Here is a 26373-nt window from a genome sequence, read left to right on the forward strand (position 1 = left end):
AAATGACAGGTGACCACAGCTGGTCGGGGTATGCTAGAGCTGCCTTCTATGAGCCCATTTGTATGCATCTCTTCTTAACACCACACTCACTGACATCAAATCAGTAGTTTCAAATCAGACACAATGCAAGTATTTATACCACAGAAAATAGCAAATGCTGCAAATCAGGGCTTCTCCCTCTTCTCCCGAACCCCCAGAATTGGTTGTTAAGCATTTACCTGCACACCACAAGCTACAGAAATCAAAAGCATTATTGGAATTAGAAAGAGCAGCATCTTAGTCTGTCTGAGCTCAGCATAGTCCAGTGACAAAGGATAAAAGCCTTTTTTAAAAAGTTGTAAAACCAATTTTTTCACAAGGTAAGACAAACAAATGCCCACAAACTCTCCACTCTGGGTTGCATCACCCTACTGCCCTCCAGTGGTAAACCTACTCTTGTATGCTTTTCTGGAGAATGAGTTCAACCAAACAAATCCCAGGGACTGTACATAGTCCTTGATTTAGTTTATGATGATGCTTAGAGCCGAATGTCATTGATTCTATAAATTCTGGAAATTACAGAGGGATAGAATTGATAGGTCATATTAACATACAAAGCATCAAAATGTCTCTTGCTGGAATATGCAAGGATTAGAAACAAAGCATCATCCAGAGGATAAAGAAGTCCATATATCAGGATGCTGGTTTCAAGTGGTCCGGCAGCAAGCCAGTCTAGCCAAGCCTGCTCTTTACAAATTCACAAGAAACCTTGTGGAATTTCAAAAATCCTACAACTTTGTAAATAATACATCTTATTCTGTGAGAATCATACAGTGAATAATACATTAGACACAGAGGTCTGAAATCCAGAACAAAGAATGAGATCAGGGAGAATTTAGGGTGACCAGAACCATGTGCTCAAAGCAACACAGTATTACCAACATTAACACTGCTTACCCAGTGTACAAGGAGGAGGAAAAAGAGGAAGAGGGGGAACAGAAGGGGAGTAGAAGGAACAGCTTTAATTACTTAGAATTAAAACAGAAACTATCGCTGTTTTGGAATTATGCATGAAAAATTAAAATTAATTAAAATTAAGCATTGTTGGGAAGCATTTAATCCTCAGACATGAGGATATTAAAGTAGCCAGGAAGATTAATTTGTTGATCTGCACGTTTCCTGGAAAAGTTAGAGAAAGCGATCTACAGCCTGTTTCCGGGAACTTTCAACCAGCCTAAGGTTTCAAATGTTCCTGGACATCCAAGCCCCAGGGACTAACTCAAACCACACCTGGTATTCCTTTTACTATTCCAGGTACACTGACTTTTAGAAGATATTGCATCATTTTTGTTTTAACTAACAAGAAACCAAACCAGAAAGAATAAAAAGAAAGAGCAATGTCGTTGTGGTTTCTGTATTCAACCACAGGGAGGGAAACATTCCCAGCCTACACTTGTAGATAACAAAGTGGATATGATAGATTAGAGTAGGTATCTTTCCAGACCTCCCAGGAGCCTTTGTTTGACTTTTCCTGACTACAGACTTGGGTCCTGTCCATAAAAGTGGCATGTAACCCAGGTCAGGCCAAGCACAGCAAAGCATTACTCTGAATAAAATGGTTGATTAAGGAGTGGAGCTTGTCACCAAAGTAGAGATAGTTCAAATCCCTTCCTTGAGCTCATAAACAGGTATTCTAAGGTATATATTTCATCTAGAAATCCCCATAGAGCAGAAAGAGGCAAAAAAGGAAGAAAGAGATGGAGTTCCAATGACAGTATTTGATCTTCCAGATCCAGTCATACCAAGAGGTAAAATGACCCCCAGACTTCTCAGCAGCATGAGCTCTTGGTAATGTTTGCTTGATTTTTTTTTTTTTCTATCAGTTGCAAGTGAACGAACCTAACACATTGGGGACAGAGGATTCACATTAGAGGTGTCAAAACTTCTATTTCATCTGGATATTGCCTTAGTAGCAGTGAGCCTGGAGAAAAGAAATGGATTATCAAAAGGTAAAGTATAATAAGCCATGAAGACATCAAGTAAACATATGAAGCCAAAACCAGAGCCCACTTAAAATGGAACGCATATCACTTTTGGGAAAAAAAGGGCAGCAGATTTCTTTTCAGCTTATCAACTTCACCTTTACAGATCACGATACTGAATCCTCTAGATGCTAAACATGATTCAAACTAGTGACTCCCCTAAATAAAGATGATGATTATTATCACCTAGTACTTACAAAGCCCTCGTATTTTACTTAGAGTAACTCAAATGATCCTTGATACTACCCTATGTAATGGGTTCTACTTCTATCCCAATTTTAGAGATTAGAAAATAGAGGCACAGAGAGTTTAACTAGTGTAGAGTCACACAACTACTAAGTGATAAAGCCAGGATTTGCACCCAGTTGGTTCAGTTCTGGAGTTCATGCCTTTAACCACTAGGTTATCCTGATCCTTAGAAAGCACAGGAAATGGTAACATTGGAATTTAAATGCAGATATATAAAATTCCAACTTTCTGCTACCGTACTTTGCCCTGAAAAGGTAATGTCTACATAGTCTAAAGTCAGGAAGGGGTATTGCTACATTTTCTCTCCGGTCTATGCAAAATCTACACACCTCATCAATATGCACAGGCCTTACTGCTCTTACACATTTATCTTATTCCCATTAGGACTGAGTGTTGCCACAGAATGGCAAGTTTCAGTCAAGTGTATTGACTACAACCTCCTGACATCAACCAATATGAGGCTTCAGAGGACCCCACATTCAGGCAAGTCTTCACCTGACCACTAGTCCTGTCTATGTCAGCTTGTCAACAGAACCATAGACTAAAACATCACATGTCTAAGCCCAAATGTGGTCTTCTTCTTAAAGTCTCCATTTCCATAAAATGGGGTAACACAATCTTCTAACCTGGTTCTCAACCTTAGACCACTTCATTCTTTCATGTGCTTATTTCTTGGTTCCTCCCTCTGCATCACTTCCACATCATATCACCAATTCCTGCCTCTTCTACGTGTCCCAGGCAATTCCACTCTGGTTGCTTCCACACAAGTCCAGGCCTTCATCTCATCCCCAGAATGTTAAAAACCTACCTAATCTCCTATTTCATCTACAATACAGTTTCATTCATTCACATGTTCCCCTAGTATTCACATTTCTACTATGTGCCAGTCTCTATGCAAGGTGAGCACCAAAGTAGGAAGTCTCCCTGACCTCATGAATCTTCCCAAAATACTACATGGATGCTGTAAATGCCACCAAACTCCCTAATACCTATAGAAAGGAATGCCTAACTTGTTTTTCATCCAAGGCCTTCTGAAACTCAACCCCAAACTAACTTACCACCCCTACTTCCCAGTATTTCCCTTTATATGGTCTTTGCTTCACACAACTCATATCCATTAAACCATCAGGTAGTCCTAGCCCTCAGTTCTTTGAATGTCCCCACCACCACCACCTGTTTATCAGCACACTGAGAAGAAGGGTTGTGTTTTATGTTACTTTATAATGTCAAAAGCCAGGCCCTGCCCAATCCAATATTGATCAAATTTCTCACCAAACGCTACGGATCAGATCTAAGACTCTATCATTGTTTAAGACATATATTCCCTCAAAAATTTTATATTTGTTGAGTCTTGTAGAAAAGATGGATCTAAAAAAAAGGGGGGGGGGGGTCTTTATAATCCATACAGGACATTATATCCACCTGCCAGATATTTTCTCAGAATTTTATAGTTTTCACATGTAGAGTGGGGGAGAGCGAGGAAAAAAGAAACATGAACAGCAAGGGTTTATGACTTCCATGAGATGCCAGTAGACTGTGATCTGAAAGCTGCTGAACCTACCCCCTGCTTGGTGTTTTACTTCATCTATTCAATTAAATAAAATTTGGTATAAACATTCTGCAGACATTCTGTACCCACAACACATCTGGGAGTCAGAGACACAGCAAACAGAGGAGTACCATCTGTGGTAACTGCGGTTTTCTCTAGCTTTAGGTTTGTCAGTTACCAAGGAGTCAACAAGGAAGAACAGGGATTAGATCCTCTATGTCTAGGCCATGTGGCCCATGATCATCTCCCTAAATGATTCAACACAGCCTGATCATCTCCCTAACTGATTCAACACAGCCTTTTCAGAAAATATGAGAATTTCAACTTCCCTTCCCCAAAAGGCAGACTTCAAGGACACAGAATATTCTTCTCAAATTTGACAAGCTTCTGGAAGTCAAATAAAATAGCTCTGCATGTGCCCTTGGAAACCATCATTAGCCTCTATATACAAAAATAGCAATATTGTAAATCATAGGAATAGAAATACATTACCGTGCCCTGGTAATTAAATAAAGTTGCCTGGAAGGCATTCCTCAAACACAGATTTGGGCCAGAATTAACAATAGCCACATTCTGGTTTCCTAGTCAAGATTTATAATGAAGAGTTCATCAAAATGGCAGCCCAAATGTCAAAGTCATCAGATTTGGAAGAAAAAAGGTAGGGTCTCATTGTGTTTTCAAACTTTTAAATCTTTGCTATGGCCAGTCCAGAAAGATGGGACTGAGCTTGGGATGACTTGAAGATTAAATTGAAGTGATATTCTGAGGCAGCAATCACTGATACTTTACTTCCCCCACCTTGAGTTACACAGATTTTGCTAGGAAAAATGAAAATGCTGAATGTTTGTGAATAAAGCCCACAGATTTAAAAAAATATTGGAAAGTATGTGTCTGGCATAGAAATCCTTGCCATTTATGAATTCACACTCTAGTGTGATAACCATGGTTTTCTGAAATAGAATAGGAAATAGATGAGAAGGTGTTGAAAATATTAATGAATGGAGTGCTGTGAATCCTGTTGGATTTCTCAACCTCTATTTTGAAGCAAATGCAATAATGCTTCCAATTTTATTCTGGGCTTAACTATCCTGCATCTCTAGGTCTCCTAACAGTGTTGCGTAGGACTGTAAAAATGAGCAGAGGACTACACTTTCAGGTCAGTAACGTTGCCAGGGAAACTACCTACCTACCCTCCCAATAGGTCTGGGTCTGATAGCACAGGCAATTCTGCATGCATGCCTTTTTTTCCCCACCATAACAAAACAGAGCTGGAAAACTGCCCTCAATAATTGTATAGTTACAAATTCCTATAGAAAAGATGGGATCTTTACAATCCATATAGAAAGTTATATCCCAGTTAGGTATTTTCTCTGAATCCTATAGAGTAGCTTACATCTGGAGAGTGGAAAGCCAGAAGAAAGAATAAGCAACAGCCAGATGTGGTGACTTCTCGAAGATCCCAAGAGACGGTCATCTGGAGGCTGCGGAGTCTATATCTCACCTGGGGTTTTAGCCCAGTTATTCAACCACATCCTTCTAAAGTGACAAAAGTGAGAGGAAGTTCTCTTGTTCTTTCTGCCCACTTAATATCAGAAGAATTTTAATATGGAATAATCTTTCCCTTTGTGCTCTTTTCCCAGAGGGTTGCAAACACATTGGAGACACCACTGTAATTCCGACTTTTCAAACTTCTGTCTCATTTCCAACACTCAGGCTGATTTTTTTCACTTGTCCTTTCTGGATGATAGAAGCCTGTCTCAGGCATTTTTCATCACATAGGTCTTCTCTTCCTATCTGATTTGGGAGAGCTCACGGAGAGTGAAAAATAATAATAGAATTCTCAGAGCCCCTAAATCTGAGCCCCAGCTCTGGCACTTCCTAGCTATGGACTAAGGACGTTTGACTCACTCTCCCTCTGCAGCTATAAAATGGGGCTATCTACTGCAGTCTCACAATTTGTTCAGAGGCTCACATGAAACTACATGAATATTTATATGTGATCACTTAAAAGTGGACTTTTTCTTTTTTAGAATTGTGCCTATTTATTTTTATTTTCATACATGGAGAAAAGTCATGAAATGGATATTAAAGGAAAAAATAGAGGGATGAATGGGAAAAAGAATAAACTCTTTATTAAACATTGTAGTATCATTCTATTTAATGTTCTTCACAATTCTATGAGTAAGATGACTCCTATTTTATACATAAAGAAACTGAGGTTCTGAGGGCTATCTTTCCCTGGATAATATAACTAATGAATAGAACAATAAGAAGTTGAACTCAGGTCTATCAGACCTCATTGTCATGTATTCCTTCTCAAGAGAAAGAAGGATCAGCTGGATTTAAAACAATCAAAATAAGATTATGGCCTCAGCCCAACCGGCAGATTAGTAGTGGATCCATAAGAAATGTTTTCGTGGTGGGGCACCTGGGTGGCTCAGTGGTTTAAGCCTCCGTGTTTGGCTTGGGTCATGGTCTCTGGGTCCTGCGACTGACCCTCCCCCCCCCCCCCCCCCCGCATTGGGCTCTCTGCTCAGCAGGGAGCCTGCTTCCCAGCTCTCTGTGTCTGCCTCTCTGCCTACTTGTGGCCTCTGTCTCTCTGTCAAATAAATAAATAAAATATTTAAAGAAAAAAAAAAAAGAAAGAAACATTTTCATGGTAAATGACAGAAAGCCAAATCCCAACTGGGTAAGTACCAACAGAAATTATCAGCTTCTATTACCTACAACTAAGGGTAGGATTTGCTTCAGACACAGTAGGATACATAGGATGAAATGAGGTCACTGGGACCTCTTCTCTATCTTCTCCCCATTTTTTTCCCCTAAGTTGGTTCCATTCTCAAACAGGATTTCCTCTCCCAGTAGGAAGATGGCTCATAAGACCATAGGAGGATAACATCCAAGATGAAGGACCTAATCTTCACCCCATGAGGCAACAAGCACTAACTCACCTGCCCACACCATCAGAGCACCAGTGCCCACCTTCCCCCACCCCTGGCCTAGAGAACATGCCCTACCCCAAGTTGTTCCTTTAGCAACACCCTCCTCATTGAAGCCTGCCGTGGGGACAAGACTGATCCTTAGGAAACCATGCCTGCATAATACTAGTATTCTGGCCAGTATATGTTAAACTAAGTTGTAGGGGTGGAGGAAGGAGGGAAAGGGAAGGGAAGGAGGGAGGGGGAAGGGAAGGAGGGAGGAGGGAGGGAAAGTAGGAGGGAGAAAGGGAGAGAAGTCTCCTCAAGATAACATTCTATGATATGGGATCCACTGCACGGCCTCAAGATATTTTCACAACATTCTCAATCGTCTAATATACCAAAAACCTCTTTGAAAGTGTTCTGAAAACTAATGACTCTTACGAGAAGAAGTCACATACACAGAACAATGACACATAATGTCAAGGTGTTCGTGGGCCCTAGTGAGCAAATCCAGAGATCCTGGACCCCACGTTACCAACCTCTCTTCTAGACTGAATGTGTACACCCTAGTTAGGGCTTAAGAGTACTGACTGAGAGGGGAACTAGTCCCCGTCTATGCTTCAAATAGACAGAGAAAATGTTTGTCTCACCTGGGAATGATCTGTTCCCAGGCTACTGGCGATGTCTGGACACAGCATGGTCACCAAAGCTAGGGTAGTGCTATTGTCATCAAGTGGGAGGGGCCAGGGATGCAGCTAAACATCCTGCATTATACAGAAAGAGCTGCCTTTGACACAGAATTATCTGGTTCAAAATGTCAAAAGCACGAAGCTTGAGAAACACGGTCAAAAAAAAGGAAGAGGCAGTAAAAACACGACTAGCAATGTGTTTTTTAAAAAAGCCATGCTGGACCTTGGGGAGTATGGTAAGACCATTGAAGAGAACACCTACTCCAGGCCTGGGTAAGGATCTTACAAATCCTTCTCTTGTTACTGTTATCATTGAGTGAGGTTGTCCAGCTTGATGTGTGCTGATTTCTGTACACGAAACCCTCTAACTATCCATTCATCCTGACACACATCCACTTTCTCTAGCTCTAGCCAAATTTTCAAGTCAGCGATGGTCACTAAAGATTAAAAAAAAAAAAAAAAAAAAAGCTTCTGCTTGCAGCAATACACAAGAAGGGTCGTTCATTTCCAGAGGCTATTATGTCAAATCTAAAGTAAATTTAGCAATCCTGTATTTTTCCTGTTTCTAGAAGACCTTATTCAAATCATTGTACTTCTTAGGTGTCCGTTTCTTTGTTCTCATTGCTTAGATTATAGTCGCTACCATGCTAGGCGAAGCAGCCTGAAAAAGTGGTTAGGAACGTGGATTCTGGGGCCAAAATCCTGCGTCAAATCCCTGTTCTGCCACTCATTACTTGTGTGGCCTCATGATATTCGGGTTTTCTGTGCCTCAGTCCTTTCGTCCATGAAATAGGGCTAATAAGAGAGCCTACCTCATGGAGTTGTGTGAGGATTTAAAAAATACTACATGTAAAGCACTTAGGTTATGAGAATATCATTATTATTATGGTCATCATTATCTCAAATATGTATGGAGAATTCTATTAGCTTTAGGAGACCCTGAACAAAATAGAACGAGATTTTTTTTTATTAGCTATTTGCCATCCAAATGGTAAGGTACCCACTTTTAAATACATGTGAGTGTTTTTAACCTAAATTTGAATCAACATATGTTTGCTAATTATCTTCTTTCATGTTTGTAGAAAGCTAGCTCATATGTCAATATTATTTTAGAAGTACAGCTCCTTCTGTTCACTCTAAATTGGGGGGGAAGAGGGAAATTTAAAGTTGCCATTAAAATGCCAAAGTGGCAAAACAACATTATGGTATCTGTTCAGAAAGGAATAAAAGTGATTCCCAAGCTTGTCTTTACCGGTCCAGTATTTTATTCTTCAAATTATTTTAATGGTTCCCTGCTGCCCACAGCAGAAAATTCACATGCCTCGGCCAAGCATTCCACCATCTGGCCTAACTGACCTGCAAAACAACCATATCATTCACCAGTCCCCCTGTCTGAAACCCTTTACCAGCAAACTCAAAACCCAACATTTATTCTCCCTCCCCTACCACTGTTGAGCCAGACGCCCAATGCACTCATACCCTCACCTTCTTAAATTTGATACCCCTCCCCATCAAATAGCCCCCTCTGCCGTGAAGGCTACTGACAATACTCCACCTCCTCCTTCTGAAACCAGACCACATATTTTCTTGCTTTGAATTCCCACAATCTTTGATTTACACCTTGCAGGTGCTTCTAGACCCGAGAACCTACGCACACTGCACAGGGTATTGGAGACAGACGTTCCCATGTGAGGTGTGGAAATGACTTTTGTAATTCCCACAGTCTTCTAATATACAGAACTTGAGTAAGTAAGAAGTCAATTCTGATTTTTGTCGTCTAAGGTTTGTGAGTCGAAGCAATTCCCTCTAGTTTTAATCAATGACTGAATTATACTGTTCACTTCAGTAACTAAGCACACAAGTCCTATCCTATCAAAACCAGAATCTTCGAAGTAAAATTTGACTGGTGTCTTCAGAGTCATGGAATCAGAATTGGCAGATCTACAAAAATCATCGAGTCCTTTCAATTATTTACCTTAATTGTTGTCTTAATTGGATCTTCCAGACCCAAAAATGTAATATATGAGCACCTAGACGACGGGCCCTCATTCTTCTCTTTTCTGGTGGGCCTTTCCAAACCTGTATCATTTCCCATTCTGTCTTTCATGCCTCCCATTATTTAGCTTAAATATGAGTTGCTCTGAAAGATCATTGGTAATTCACATAAAATATAGTCCTGTTACTTTTCTTTTCTTTAAAAGGAGCATGATAATTGCAAACTGCAACAAACGGAGCTGAAAATAACTCCCCAGGCAGTTGTGCATTAGGAATTAGATTAAAATGAGCCCAATTTATTTTTAAATGACCTGGTAATTTGTAGGAAAGATTTAAGCTGCTTAAATTTTCATCAGTGGAAAACTGGGAGGCTCATGAAAACCAACCGTCAGTTGCTGGGGTGAGAGAATGGACCCTTTTCCCAGAAGCCAGAGAAGCAGTGTTGATGAATTGTTTAAAGATTTATGTTCAGACAGCAACAGGAGAGAAGAAAAACTTAATTTAACATGAATTTAATCTGCTTTAAAAGTCTAAAATAAAGTGAGTTCAATGTCAGCTCACAATTAGAAGTGCCAAGATCTGTACTTGGAACTAATTTTCCAAGTACAACTAATTAGGATTTGAAATCTAAGCCCTAGGAATTTTTTTTTTTTTGAGGCTTCTCTTCTGCTTGCTCTTATGGCATGAAGGATTCAGTTCTCAGCTCAGGGACTGAGTATGCAGTATGTCATATATTTTATTTCAGTGTAAATGTAAAAATCTACCAGCACTGTTCTTTAAATTCGAGATATACTAAAGATTTTTTAAATATACATGACTACTAATTTTCCTCTTCTTGTTCCTTATTATCAACCACTTCTCCATGGATTAAATGACTGTGTGTGTGTGTGTGTGTGTGTGTGTGTGTAGAGAGAGAGAGAGAGATGCATATATTCATAAATACATCTTTGTACAGCTATCTATAGATAGAGAGATGTAGATATGTCTAGACATATGCATATTTCATACATCTAAAATCAAAACAAATAGTTTGGTTCATCACTGATACATCACTCAAGTCTTTGAATCATCCAGTATAGGGAGAAAGATGTTTATAAAAGATTTAGAAAGGAAGACAAAAAATTTCCATAATGGTTTAACCTACACAGACACAAAACACACAAAAAGCACAAAAATACAGAACCTCAAACATTTATTTACTGGTGCTGAAAATATGACTGGCTGGAGTGTGAGGCACAGCAAAGTTTTAAAAGATGAGCAAGGACGGATGTCTTTCATTTGCTTCTGTTTTCTATTCCAGAAACACTTTCTCTCCTCAACGCTGCTCTCTGAAAGAGGCTGAATACGTGTATTGTGTTCACGGACTCCCATGCACTCTGGTTTCTGGCTGGGCTGAACCAGTTGGAAAACCCAGCAGAAGATGAGAAGCAAGAAATGCATTCCCCTGGCTCCTTTCTCTGGGTTAGACCTTCACTCTTTAGCCCCACATTCCCTCAGTATCTCTTGAGGCTTCTTTTCACTCTTCTTAAACCTCTGGAATTGGTTTCTCTTCAAATAAACATGCATCAAACTATCCTAATCAAAATGGCCATCTGTTTCCTCCTACAACCTGATACAGGTGACATTCCTACCTTCCCAACCTTCACAGTCTGGTCAAAGAACAGGGACAGTTCCCATGGAACGCTGCAGCTGCCATTAAGCAGACACAAAGACATACGTGGTCAAGAGGAGGAAGGCGTCATTTTGCATTCAGATCTAGAAAGATTTCAAGAAGACCATGGCATTTGAGATGGTTCTTCAAGGACTGGCAGGCAAGACTGGTGGAAACAAGGTGATCACACAAGGTAAAGGGTAGAGGAAGCCCAAACCAAAAAAGCAGCTGAGTACATAGGCAGTTTACAGAGGTTTTCAGCTAGAAATCAAGTATGTCCAAGTGAAGAAGAGGCAGTCAAGCTTTAGAAGACTTTAAACTTCTGGTTGGACAATCCTTACAAACTGTATCTGCGGAAAATAAGAACTTACCAAGAACTTTCATGCAAAAAGTATATGCTAGCAAAGCATTATATTATTGTGTTTATTTAATAAATCTTTATCCCACTAGACAGTAAACTTCATCAGACCAGGGCTATTTCTGTTTTGTTCTGCTGTACCCAGCACCTAATACAGAGCTGGGCACATATTACATACTTAATTGATATCTGATGAATGAATGAATGCTTGAATAATTAAAGATACTTTAGCCAAAGCACTCTTTGACAGAAACTAAGGAAATATAATGGAAAATGGAATATGAACTAAACTGTGATTGATGAGAATGGAAAGGAGGATAATATTGGAACTTGAAAGGTAAATAAGCAGATGACTCAAGGCTTACTAAAGCTTACTCACGTACTGGTGAGCCTACACAAGATGACCAAGTGATAATTGATTTCTATGTGTATTATGATACAAGGTATTTTTGAAATTGTCTGTTTTAAAAAGTGGAGTATTTGATGGAGATTTAAGTTAATTAAAGCAATGGTGTAAAGACATGGCAAAGATACTCAATTTTGTTTTTCAGAGTCCATAGCCTCTCATGGTTCATCTCCCCCTCCAATTTCCCTCACCCTCCTTCTCTGAAAAACAATCTGAGGGTTTTGAAGGGGTGGGGGGGTGGGATGTTGGGGGAACCTGGTGGTGGGTATTAAGGAGGGCACATACTGCATGGAGCACTGGGTGTGGTACATTAACAATTAATTCTGTTACACTGAAAAGAAATTAAATTTTTAAAAAAAGATAATTTGGGGAAGCAGGGGTAAAAGGCAGAGTGACAAATACTTAAAATAATTCCCTTTCAAAGAGAGAACTCCATTTAGAATAAGGAAAAGGGGGTTTCATCATCTGATCTGGAGACCCTAAAGGCTCATATTCAGCAGAAGAGAAAATGAAGTTTACACAGAAGGTGGAATCTAGAAACTCAGATAACCACAAGTTCCAGATGTAATCAAGTTCCAAGGGCCTCTATCAGTGCAAACCATCAGAAATTTCTATTAACTCTACAACTTGTGAAAGCCATTCAAGTTGTTCCTCTTACATGTTGTCTAAACTCAGAAAAGTTCTTTACCTCTTTATACCCCAATGCCTTCCGCCACAATGCATCACTGGATAGTTTAAATTTTTTTTATTTTTTATTTTTTATTTTTTTATAAACATATATTTTTATCCCCCAGGGTACAGGTCTGTGAATCACCAGGTTTACACACTTCACAGCACTCACCATAGCACATACCCTCCCCAATGTCCATAATCCACCCCCTTCTCCCAAACCCCCTCCCCCCAGCAACCCTCAGTTTGTTTTGTGAGATTAAGACTCACTTATGGTTTGTCTCCCTCCCAATCCCATCTTGTTTCATTTATTCCTCTCCTACGCCCTTAACTTCCCATGTTGCATCACCACTTCCTCAAATAAATTTTTTTTAAAGATTTTATTTTATTTGACAGACAGAGATTACAAGTAGGCAGAGAGGCAGGCAGAGAGAGAGAGAGAGAGAGAGGAGGAAGCAGGCTCCCTGCTGAGCAGAGAGCCCGATGCAGGACTCGATCCCAGGACCCTGAGATCATGACCTGAGCCGAAGGCAGCGGCCTAACCCACTGAGCCACCCAGGCGCCCCTTCCTCAAATAAATTTTTTATTTAATATCTGGAACATGGTAGGTGAAGAATAAGTCACTTATACTTTTTTATTCTCTCTTTTCTAATGGTAGTATTTCATTCAGAGAAAAACACAGTAATTAACAGACACTGACATACCATGTTAGAAGTTATTGATTCTACCTACATATAGGACCAGTACCACATGCCTCCATTATATGAACTAGGGCTCTCAGCTGTAAATAGTAGAAAAGAACACAAATTAACCAAGAAAAATGGAAGAGTTTTTTAAGAATTACAGGGACTTCAAGAAGGAACTGGAAATATGGCCTTGAAAGTAATCATATACTCTCTCAACATCTGATCTCACTCTTTATATGCACCTGCTCCTTTTTTTCTCTCTCTCTTTTTCTGAAGACTTCTGTTTCTCCAATCCTTCATATATACTCTACTGATTCAGTCACTCAGAGAAACTGAATCTCTCCTCTTAGTTCAAACCCAAATTCCCAGGAAAGGATTCTGATCGGCTCAGGTTGGGTCTAGTGCCCAAAATGTTCAATTAACTGCATTCAGCAAGGTGGGATGATGTGCCATATGGCTGCTGGACAGTCCCCTCCATGGCTCAAAGGCTCTGTTAAGAAACTGGGAGTTTTTATTTTAAATTGGGCAGACTAGGGTGCCTGGGTGGCTCAGTGGGTTAAAGCCTCTGCCTTCGGCTCAGGTCATGATCCCAGGGTCCTGGGATCAAGCCCTGCATCAGGCTCTCTGCTCAGCAGAAATCCTGCTTCCCCCCCGCCCCCCGCCTGCCTCTATGCCTACTTGTGATATCTGTCAAATAAATAAATAAAATCTTAAAAAAAAAAAACATTTAAACTGGGCATAATCTCAAAACCTTACCCAAGAAAACTATCCTATTACTCAAGAATTCTTATTGCTTTTGCCATAATCAGGTTACTATAATTTTTTTTAAAGTAGACCTAGTAAATGTAGTGAAAAGAAGGGCCACACGTACCCCAATGTTCATAGCAGCTATGTCCACAATCGCTAAAGTATGGAAAGAGCCAAGATGCCCTTCAACAGACAAATGGATAAAGAAGATATGGTCCAAATATGCAATGGAATATTATGCAGCCATCAGAAAGGATGATTACCCAACTTTTGCATCAATGGGGATGGGACTGGAGGAGATTATGCTGAGTGAAATAAGTTAAGCAAAGAAAGTCAATTACCATATTGTTTCACTTGCTTGTGGAACAGAAGGAATAACATGGAGGACATTAGGAGAAGAAAAGGAAAAGTGAAGGGGGAAAATCAGAGGGGGAGATAAACCATGAGAGACTGTGGACTCTGAGAAACAAACTAAGGGTTTTGGAAGGGAGGGGGGATAGGTAGAGGGATAGGTGAGCCTGGTGGTGGGTACTGAGGAGGGCACGTATTGCATGGAGCACTGGGTGTGGTACATAAACAATGAATCTTGGAACACTGAAAAAATAAAATTTTAAAAATAAAGTAGAGCTAGTAAACAACAACTTAATATTAAGACAGTAAGTGTTAAACCCCTCTGAATCAGTAGTTTTTCTCAAGAAAACTTACTCTAGGAAAAAATTCATTGGAATAAAGATGCTTATTCCATATGGTTCTCCAATATTTGTTTCTTTTTTTTTCCCCCAAAATGTGTTTCTTAAAAAACTTGATAAGGGACGCCTGAGTGGCTCAGTGGGTTAAGCCTCTGCCTTCAGATCAGATCATGATCTCAGGGTCCTGGGATCAAGTCCCGCATCAGGCTCTCTGCTCGGAAGCAGGGAGCCTGCTTTCCCCTCTGTCTCTCTGCCTGCCTCTCTGCCTACTTGTCATCCCTCTCTCTCTCTGTCAAATAAAAAAAAAAAAAAAAATCTTTAAAAAATTTTAAAAAATCTTTTGATAAGTATCTAACCATATGGAATGTCAACTTTAATGGAGTATTAAGAACTCACTAAAAACAACCATAATTAAGATGGCAACAATGCTTTTGATAGCAAGCATAATTTTGTGTTTTTCCTCGGTTTCAACTAATAGTAACCAAATATAATTACAAATATTTTTGAAAATAAAATTCTTTGTGAATTTTGTATAATTTTAGATTAAAAACAAATTTTTAAATAAAAATTCATAAAAACACACCAGTGATTAATATAAAAGATTAAAATTGTTTTGTTAAAAGAACAAAGTTAAGGGTGATTTTTCCATTTTGTTACAAAATTTGATTACTAGCAGTAAAATCAACAATTCCACTGCAACTATTACAGAGTTTAGTCTCTGTTCCAAGTAATGTACAATGTGTTTTATATAAATTACTTTGTTTAATTCTCAGAGCAATTCTGTAAGATTGATATTATAATTGTCACTGAGAGTTGAGAATTTACAGTTTTGAGAAGTCGATCCAATTGCCCAGAATGGTGCAACTTCAAAGCCACACACCCATGAATGATTAGACTCTGAGTCTGCATAATTCCATATCAGTTACCACTTTTCAAAACTAGCTTTAATACTATGTGTGTTACATGGATGTATGTGTTTAAAAATATGAGTGGAGGGCATCTGGTTGGCTCATTCAATTAAGCATCTGCCTTTGGCTCAGGCCATGATCCCAGGGTTCTGGGGTCAATTCCACATCAGGCTCCCTTCTTAGTGGGGGAGTCTGCTTCTTCCTCTCCCTCTGCCTGCTGATTGCCCTGCTTGTGTGCTTGCTCATATAAAAATATGAGTGGAAATTTCAGAATCACAATTAAAATAAAATAATAGATCCATTTTCCAGTGACAGCCAACAGGCGAGTAAGAAGAATGAAACAAATCACAATGATCCCAGCATTCTCCTGGGGAGGGTCAAAGCATTAAGCATCGAAAATTGCTTAGTTAACAACATTTATTTACTCCAAAACACTCAATTTTAGATTCTTTCACTTTCACTCCCTCATTAACTCTTCAAAAAAGAAGTCTCCCCTCCCAAACTAATCTCCACCAGAATAATTAAGCTGATAGCAGAAGAACTCATAGTATAATTTATATATGCTGAAATAGGAATATGGCATTTCCTTCTTATGATTTTCCCCCAGGCAAAACGAAGCAAGTACAACATGTTTTGAAGTCATTCCATAGATCAAATCACTCAGAGATATGATATAATTAGTTTTATGACAGTAAACATTTAATTAAATTAAGGAGGAACAATTATGACAAAAAGGATGAAAACATCAAAAATTAACATACCGTTGACATTAATATGTCAAAATGAGAATGTGATTATGAATACAAATATTTAAATTGATATAATTCTCACAAAGAATAAAAAATGTGCTGTCGTGAGCATTCTATCCTGGCTGTAGTGGAATCACAGTGTTGTTTTAAGTTACCAGAATGGGAAAAGTATGTTTTCCCCATAGTTTCTATGAAACATTTTACAAGACAGATTTAAGAAGAGAACATCTATAACCCTATCCAAGGATTTCCTTGGTACATTTACCCCCCCCCCATAAAAGCTCTATCTTTTTGCATTTTTGACATTACGTGCTCTTGAATAATAGATTCAATGTTCTTAGCTCTAGTTTTAGCACAATAAAAGTTGTTTCTCACACTTGGGTGAATTAATGTCTACAAAGGACAATTTTATCAACTATAACCAAAGCAAGTTTGTTTTAGCAACTGTTGCAGAGTGCTAATGAGTTAATAGAGGCTTAATAACACAAAGAGCAAACATTAACCATAAAGTGATATCATATTCAAGTAGAAGTGGAATGAACCAGAGAAAGAGAAAAATTTTAGCACTGTCTTTTGTTTATAAATCAAAGTTCTGACATAATCTCTTCCAAGGGAAACAACTTCACAGGTCCAGGACTGACATAAAGGCTTTTATTGTGGTTTTCCTATTTGTCTCAAATAATTGCTGTACGGTATCTGTAACATTTTTTTCCTGCTTGTTATTACTGGATGGCCCATTGAGAGGAACTCACCCCCATAAAACAAATACAGGGAATTTTAAAAGGTTAAATAGGAAACCAAAAGAAAAAAGTAGAGATGCTATTGCAGAGCCAGGATCTCAAATAATAATACTATTAATAAAATAACAATAGTGGAAGTAATAGCAATAATATTTACTGAAGAATTTCCTTGACTATCTTTTTTTCCAATTAAGCCATCCAAGGGTTGGATGGTGGGAGTTAGATATGAACTAAAGAAAATACCCTTACTGCAAGAGACATAATTACCACTCCACCACCCAAAAAACATGATCCAGGTTAAAAATCGAAAAACTGATAACATATATCATACAAGTACAAACAAACAGAAAGCAAAGCTTCTGGTTATAATATCAAAAAGGAAGAATATAAAAATATTAAATATTTTAAAATAATATAAAAATATTAAACATAACAAATATGGGCAGCTTATTCTGTAAAAGAATAATTCAAAATAAAATTAAAATAATCACAAATGCCTATAAACCAAAAAAAAAATAGCAGCTTTCATAAGATAGAAAATGTGTGATATAAAAAACAATGGGCAAAACATACACTACAAAAAGAATTTAATTAACCCCATCAATTAAGGAATAACATACCCGGTCATTAAAAATAAGAGTATAGAATTCAATAAATAATTAACAGGTATATGTGTTAAATATCTAATGCTGAATCCTGAAAAGAGAAAATATAACTTCTTTTTCAAAAACTAATAAATATTGGGGTGCCTGGGTGGCTCAGTCGGTTAAGCACCTGCCTTCAGCTCAGGTCATTTCCCCAGGGTCCCCCAGTGCCAGGCTCCCTGCTCAGCAGGGAGTCTACTTCTCTCTCTCCTTCTGCTTCTGCCCCTGCCCCACTCATCCTTATGCATGATCTCTCTCAAATAAATAAATAAAACCTTTTTTAAAAAACCTAATAAATCTTAAAATCAATCATACATTGAAAAGCACACAGAACATTAAATTCTGAAAGGTGGAAATAAGTTTTCTTCAGAAAAATTAAACATTAGTAACATCAGAAAATACCAAGTCCCTTTCACTCAAAAGTTTAAATGCTGTTAAACATTCATCAAGAAAGAATGCTAAGTTGCATAATTTCTTTTAAAAAAATCATAGAACACAGCTATGACAGTATACAGAGGAAAATTCAAAGCCGTAAATACATTTATCATTAAGAAACAATGAAAAATTATATGAACAAACATCTAAAATTTTAATATATAAATAAGGAAACAAATTAAAAAAGCAAAATTGGTAAACAGAAAACAATACAACCAATCAATGTATTCCCAAACATTTCAAAAGGTTGCTCTACAAAAACAAAATAAAAAAACTACTAACTAACTTAGTAGGAAAATGGGGATGTCATAAAAGACACACAGTAAGTGATAATAAAAAATATATTACTTCACATTTTTTAAATTATAAAAGTCAACTTTTCTTAATTTCATCCAAGTTTGAAAACCTAGATGAAACCAAAAATTTTCTAGGAAAGTAAGTTCCCACAACTAAGTGATTAAAAAATCTGAACAGATCAATTCCCCATCCTCCCCAAAGAAATGATTTTTAAAGATACAGGTAAAAGTGTCAAACTGCTACCCAACTTCCTCCCCCACAAAAAAGAAAACAGAAACAAAAACAAAACACCAGGGCCAGGTAAGTTTGCGGAGTGGTTCTAATAAATTCTTAAAAGTGATCATTTCTAAATCAATTTAAACTGTTTCATAAAAGGAAAACTTCCAAATTATTTTTTTAATGAAACAATTATAGACTATACACACAGCAAGCTACAAACTAATCTCACTTATTATTCTCAAAATAAAAATCCTACAGAAGATGGAAAATAAGCACAAGAAAAGATGCTTCAAATCATGCCATCAAGAAAATGCAAATTAAAACAATAATGGTATACAAAACTACAAACAGATTAGAATGGCCAAAATCCAAAATGCTGACAACACTAAATGCTGGTAACAATGTGGAGGAACAGGAACTCTAGTCATTACTAGAAGAAATACAAAATGGTACAGCTCCTTCAGAAGACAGTGTGGTGATTTCTTACAAAACTAAACATTTTTTGCCTGCAGTTGCACTCTTGGTATTTACCCAAAGGAGTTGAAAATTTATGTTCACACAAAAACCTACACAGAGATGTTTATAGCAGCTTTATTCATAATTACTAAAGCCTCAAAGGAATCAAGATGTCCTTCAGTAGAAAAATGGATAAACTCAAGTATCAGACAATGGACCATTATTCAGCACTAAGAAGAGATGAGCTATCAGACTTTGAAAAGATATGGAGAAACCCTAAGTGCATATTGCTAAGTAAAAGAAGTCGATATGAAAGGTTACATACTCTCTCCAACAAAATGATTCCTGGAAAAAGCTAAACTATGCAGACAATAAAGAGATCAGTTATCCCCAGTTTTAGGGGAAAGGGAAGGATGAATAGGCAAAGCATAGAAAATTTTTAGCATAATGAAACTGTTCTGTATATTAAAATAATGGATACATATCTTTAGACATTTGTCCAAATCCACAGAATGTATGATACACACGAAGAGTGAACCATAATGTAAACTATGGACTTTGGGTGATAATAGTGAGTCAAAGTAGGTTCATCAATTGTAAAAAATATGCCACTTTGATAGGCGTGTCAATAACAGGGGATGTTGTGAGTGTGTGGGGGCAGGAAATATATGAGAAATCTCTGTACCTTCTACTCAATTTTGCTATGAACCAAAAATAGCTCTAAAAATAGTTTTTATTTTTATTTTTTAAGGATTTAATTAGTGTATTTATTTGAGAGACAGAGAGAAAGAAAGAGAAAGAAAAGAAGAGAGCAGGGGGAGGAATAGAAGGAGAGGGAGAAGCAGACTCCATGGTGAGCATGGAGCCTGACACAAGGATCCATCCCACGACTCTAAGATCATGATTTGAGCCCAAGTCAAGAGTTAGTCACTTAACAGATGGCCACTTAACCACCAGACACCCTAAGAATAGTCTTTTTTTTTTTTTTCAGTCCTACATAAGCTATTAGGAAAGAGAACCAAGCAACACATTAAAAAGAAAATACTTGAGGGGTGCTGGGTGGCCCAGTTCGTTAAGCATCTGCCTTCTGCTCAGATCATGATTTCAGAGTCTGGGGTTCAAGCCATCCAATAGGCTCCCTGCTTCTCGCTCACCCTCTCCTTCTGCCCCTCCCCACCTCTAATGCTCTCTCTCTCACTTAAATAAATAAAGTCTTTATTTAAAAAAGCAGAAGTCATTCTATTTAAAAAATTAATAAACATGTACTTGATAAAAATCAACAACTCACTGAAGAAAATCCAATAATATAAAAAAAGCTAGACACATTTTTTTTAGCACATTTTTTAAAGATTTTATTTCTTTATTTGACAGAGAGAGATGGCAGTGGGGTACAAACAGGGAAAGTAGCAGAGGAAGCAGGAGGAGCAGGCTCCCCACTGAGCAGGGAGCCTGATGCGGGAATTGATCCCGGACCCTAGGATCATGACCTGAGCTGAAGGTAGATGCTCACCCAGGCACCCCAGCTAGACACATTCTTAAAAAGGTGCAAAAATAATGAATACTGTTACGCTGAAAATAAATAAAAAATAAATTTTAAAAAAAGATAAAATATGTATCTCAGACCCAAAGCTGATACCATGTTTAAGAGTGAAACACTAGACGCATTTTAATACATCTCCAGAACAAAACAAGGATGCCTAGCCCACAGCCTTGATTTGACTTTGTACTAGCTAATGAAATTAGACAAGAAAAGAAGTCAGAATAATGGAAACTCACAATTTTTAAACAATGTGAGTGCATACATGGAAAATCCAAACTATTATAAGCAATAATAAAATTCAGTAAGTTAAATGCATGTGAAATTTAAGAACTAACTGCCTCCATATATAAACACAAAAACCTGTTAAAAGATATTATGGAAGAAAACACTCCACTCAAAAGAGCAACAAAAAGGATAAAATGCCTAGAAGTAAATTCAACATAAACTATATCAAAACTGATAAAACAAAACTTTTAAGTATAGGCACTTTCATTCATCATGGGATGGACCATAAACTGGCACCATGTGTAAGGAAGGCAAACCAATAATACCCATTCAAATTGCAAATCCATATACTATCTGAGTCACCAATCTCACTTCTGGAAATTTATCCTATAGATATACTTGAACATGTAAAAAATGATGCAAGATAAAATTCATGTTTTGCTTCATTGCTGTAATGGCTGAAGATTAAGAGAAACCTATTCAAGTATAGGAAAATGGTTTAGTGTAATTCGTATGAGACAGTAACATGCAGTTGTATGCATATGACAAAGCTTTCCCTACATTGATAAGATCTCCAAATTATTATCTAGGTTAAAAAGCAAAACATGCAGTTTATAGAATACTCTATCTTTTGTATAAAAATAAAAAAAAAATATATATATATATAAACCTTTTGTTAAAGAAAATTTAAATAAAAGCCTTAAGAATGCCTAAGAAACAAATTGAGTGTGGAACACACAGTTGAAGTAAGAAGATGAAGACAAGCTTGGAGAGGCATCTAAGCACAGTAACATTGCAGATCATTTATTAATCACACACATGTAATATCTAGTTAGATGGTTTTTATGTAGTTTATATTTTAAAATGTTCTTAGCAACATTATAAATTATATTACCGTGCTAGTAATCAACAAAAGGTAGGTTACACTGCAGTAGCTAACCCTAAATTTCAGTGATATTTTGTAACAAGTTTACGCCTCCCCACACTCCATGCCCATCATGAGTCAACTGGCCAGGGTTGTGTTCTACATGGTTCTTTATTCAGCACCCAGGCTGACAGAGAAACATTGTCAGTCCCCATGCAGAACAAAGAAAAGTATCCTAGAGCTTCTCATACTGGCCATTAAGTCCTCCATCCCAGAAATACTATGTCCTTTCTGCTCACAGCCCATTGCTAGACCATAAGGACCCCTACGAAGCAGAGAGAGGGCTGTTAGGAGAGCAGGAACATCTCCTGGTGAACTGTGGTAATGACTACCAAGACCATTTCAGAGAACTTTACAACATCTCTTTAAAAAAGAAAAAAAAAAAAAAGTCACGTTAAGACTATAGATTGTGGAAATTACACTTCTGAGACCCTAGTCTAAGGAAATGTATAGTGTTAATAAATAAATGGCTAGCAATATTCACATCTGGACACAACAGTAACCAAGATCAGGAGAACTATTCCTTCTCCCTTCCTGAGACAGCTACATGCCCCCAACTACCACCGTGCTGCCCACTTTAAGCAAGTTGTAAATGAGCTGTAAACAAAAGAGCAAACAAGCCCGAATGGAAGTGCAGTGGTTTGCTTTTAATGCCTGGGGCATTGATCAGGTTTCTTAAGTGCACCAATTGTGAAATGTTAAGTCGAAAATCCTCCACAATGAGGTAATTTAAGATATTCATATTGATGGTTTCATCTCCAGCCATGGGGTATGAGCTATGCCATAATTCTAACCTAAGCTCATTTTAATTTCAATAGCAACAAATATCTTCATTTAGTCAGATCTTCACTAACAATGGAGAGTAGATAATTAAGGCAGATGAAGATATATTTAAGATTTTTTTAAAGGGAACTTAATCTCACTGTAATTATAGGAATATATACATACATGTAGAGATCTATAATTTTTTTTAACAGGAAGGTCATTTAGATAATCTGAGGTAACTTACCATGATTTTGAAAGCCACTATAATGGATAGCTTAAGTGTTTAGACCCTTGAGTCTAACAGACCATGAAGTTTGATAGGTCCAGATTTGAATCCTAGTTTTGTTCTTTAAAAGTTGTTTGATTTGGGGCCAATAACTTAATACCTCTAGATTTCTGTCTCCTTATCTATTAAAAAAAAATAAATGAGTGGTATTTGCACACATCTCATGATGCTATTATAAAAATTAGAGATAGTAGATGCCTAGCATTTATTGATAGGTCACATGATGACTGCTGAAAAATGTTCTATGTCATCTTTATTATAGCTGGTATCTGTGTTTATTTTTTACTAAGTACTTTTACATACATCATGTCATTTTTAATATTTAAACCTAAGAACATTCACATAACTGAATAAGGACATATGCCTTTCATGCAAAGGAAGATATGACAAGTACAAGAACAGAGGAAAAAGGTGCTCCAGACAGATCAGGGGTGGGAACTACTACACGCAACTATTCATGGGAAAAGTAGTATCCACACAGGTCAGAAAGAATGGGAAGGTTTCCATGGTGAAAGCTACCAAAGATCCAAAAGATGATTTCAAGTAGAAGAATGATTATTACAAAGGCCCACAAAAGTGTACATTCCAAACAATGAGAACAATGAGCAGTGCATCCTGGAGACATGCTCAGGAGTAGTTGGGAGGAAGTCAGGCTAGCAAGATGGCGGGGGGCAAGCAGGCGGGACTGAGGAGACACCCAAATATTAAGGCGGAAGGCCACATCTCATTAGCTAGGTCTGGGTGCAAGAGCAGACTGGAGGGAGGTGGACATGTTGACTCCAATAACATTTCAGGAGAGGACAAATAAAAATGGAAAGGTGAAGACAAAAATGAGGTATGTGATGGTGCAAAGAAGGCAGAAAGTGTATTTGGCAGAAGGAGAGAAGAAGCCTAGACCAGAAACACAGGGAATTCTTCCTGGAGGATGGACTGATAGGTCAGTGATGACGATGAGGAGGAGGAAGAGGAGGAGAAGGATAGGTCAGTGATGACGATGAGGAGGAGGAGGAGGAGGAGGATGGTGATGATGGCAGCGAGGACAGCTCATTTAAGGAGCACTTGCCATATATGAGACTCTGTGCTGAGGGCTTTACGTACATTTCTAATTCATTTCTAATCCAATTCTCAGAAAATTCTAAAGTTGTTTTTTTTTTTTCATTTCACTATGAAAATCTCATGATAAAATCAAGGTTCAAATAAGTTAAATGATTAACCCAGAATCTCAAAGCAGGGAAAGAGTGGAGTCAGAATTCAAATTCAGCTCAGATTGTGCTGGTTCAATTGCTCCTCCTTTACCACTGGAGCAAAGGGTGAAGGGAAGATACACATATTTCCTGGATCTATTTTAAGGGCATAAGAAACCACACCTTTTTGCTTATTGGGGCTAACTCTTGGGGTTGTAGTTTTGCTCCAAGTGACCGGACTATAAATTCCTAGGAGGTGGATATGCACCTTTTATCTTTGCATCCCTATATAGTACACTACATACTATTGATTTATTTATATTCATTCATTCATTTATTCCACATTTACTGCCTGTTTCCTATGAGTCAGGCCCTGTGTTAGACCCTAATATTAAAAAAACAAAGTAGGACTCATAGGAATCTAAAAATGAAGGTCATTGTTGTGGACAGATTGTGGGTTCATGGGCATTTCTTATACTACCCTTTCATCTTTGTGTCCATTTGAAATTTTCCATAATAGAAAGTATTTTAAAAAGAAAGGAAGAACAGATTCCACTGGAAGTATTCTTGCCAAGATTACTGATGAATTCCTTGTGGCTAAACATAATGAATACTGCTCTGTCCTCATTTTCCTTGAAGCTATCTCCCTGAACACTAGAAAATAATTGACAGAGAAGGACTAGTCAGAGAGATAGGAAACCACGGATTAAGGAACCCACACTTCCTCCCGTTTTCTATCTACCTCTCTAGCTGCTGTTTCTCAGCCGTCTTTCCACATTTCCTTTTCTTGCTCCCCTCCTTTTAATGCCAATGTCATGCATGTCTTCGTTCCTATCTTTTTTTTTCCCCTTACCTGGCTCTTTCTTTCTCTATGTTCTCCTCCTGTCTCCAGACTTCCAACATTACTCATATAGTGAACTCTTCCCAACCCATATTACAAGATCAGATCTTGCTCCTGAACATTGAACATGAATCCAAATGTTGATGGGGTATATACATTTTTAAATATTTGACAGGCAACTCAAAGCCAGAATGCTGGAATTACTATCTTCATCTTCCTCCTTGCCCACCCCCCTACTCACAACTGCTGCCCTTGCTTTTTATATAACTCAGAGCAATATAGGTATCCAAAGACATCCAACAGTGGATGACCCCCCCAAGATTATGACCTCTTAACAATCTGCTTAATTTACCCATGTCATTTCTTCACTTAATAGACAATAGAAATTTGAATGAATGAAACTCAAGACATGACCTTAAAACATCCATCTTAGAGAATAAACCAAAACAGTATCGAATATTATTTCAAATATTTCATTATATCCCAAACTGACTCAAAATGTTCTCCTTGAAAAGTTGACTAAATACAAATCTAGCTTGTGACAGTGAGCATGTTCCTACTAGCACAGTATAAAAAAAATTGCTAGACCTCAACAGTTATGTTTTACTTAAACATTCATTCAATGAGTGGTTAGTTTTAATTTTGTGCTAGAGGTTAAAAAAAATCTGTTATTTTGAGCTGCTACCTCTTCAATATTGCAAGCTCTCAGTAGTGAACTCACCCTCAAATGTAATGCAGGCAGATTTTATTAGAGCCTTGAAAGATGAACCAGATTACCAAGATCCAGGATGTTTTGGAGAAAACCATGTTGAGGTATCAATCATTCATGATAGCTGACTTTCAGTAACTAAAAGTCTAACATGTGTATGAGGTAGACCTACACAGCAAGTGTTTGAAGACCAAACGTTCCTCATATAGTCAAGTTTCAGCTCAATTTCAGAAAACATGTTATTTACTAAGCACAGCTTCTCCAAAGTAACTTCAACTTCTTTCTTAAAGATATTGGTAGAGTTATTTTCAAGGCAGATGGAATATAGGTTATACTGAATGATCCTTAAAAATTTTTTCTTAATTATGAAATACAAGGATTTTGACCTCAAAAAGATGGGACTGAATCTTCAAATAGTAATGTCATAACTCCTAGCTGTGTCAAAAACCTACAATAACTATAATATGTCTATGTCCAATATTACTTCTAAGCCTTGAGGGGCCACAAGTGGCCTTAAGAATAGAATGTGGTTCAAGGAACCAGAGGGGAATGCAATATTGAGAAGTCAAGTAACTTCACCTTCTATGCACCTTGATCCTGTGAGATCCTCCCAGCACCCAGGGTACCCATCAAGGACGGCAATTTGGGACCCTCCTCCTTCTACCCAATAGTAGTTAGTGCTATTCATCAAAATGTAGCAAGCTAGGCTCCTTTCACACTGTCTCCCACTATGTAAAAGATCCTCATGGGTATGTTAAAGAGAGGTACAAGTCTAATATCACAGACTGGAACAATCTCATGTTTGCAGAGTAGACAGCGT

General features: G+C 37.8%; 1 long non-coding RNA gene and 1 pseudogene across 2 annotated transcripts in view; one reads left to right on the forward strand and one right to left on the reverse strand.

Moving 5' to 3' along the window:
• LOC309863680 (conserved oligomeric Golgi complex subunit 8 pseudogene) overlaps positions 1–26373 on the reverse strand; it is a 297813-nt pseudogene that overhangs the window by 158517 nt on the left and 112923 nt on the right. The gene's annotated exons all lie outside the window — the stretch shown is intronic.
• Positions 1863–4977, forward strand: LOC309855049. The gene is made up of 3 exons (XR_014306579.1): positions 1863–1988; positions 2655–2753; positions 4920–4977. It is a non-coding gene; the product is annotated as an uncharacterized lncRNA (long non-coding RNA).

This window comes from Mustela nivalis, assembly GCF_964662115.1.
Source record: "Mustela nivalis genome assembly, chromosome: 1".
Classification (NCBI taxonomy): Eukaryota; Metazoa; Chordata; class Mammalia; order Carnivora; family Mustelidae; genus Mustela; species Mustela nivalis.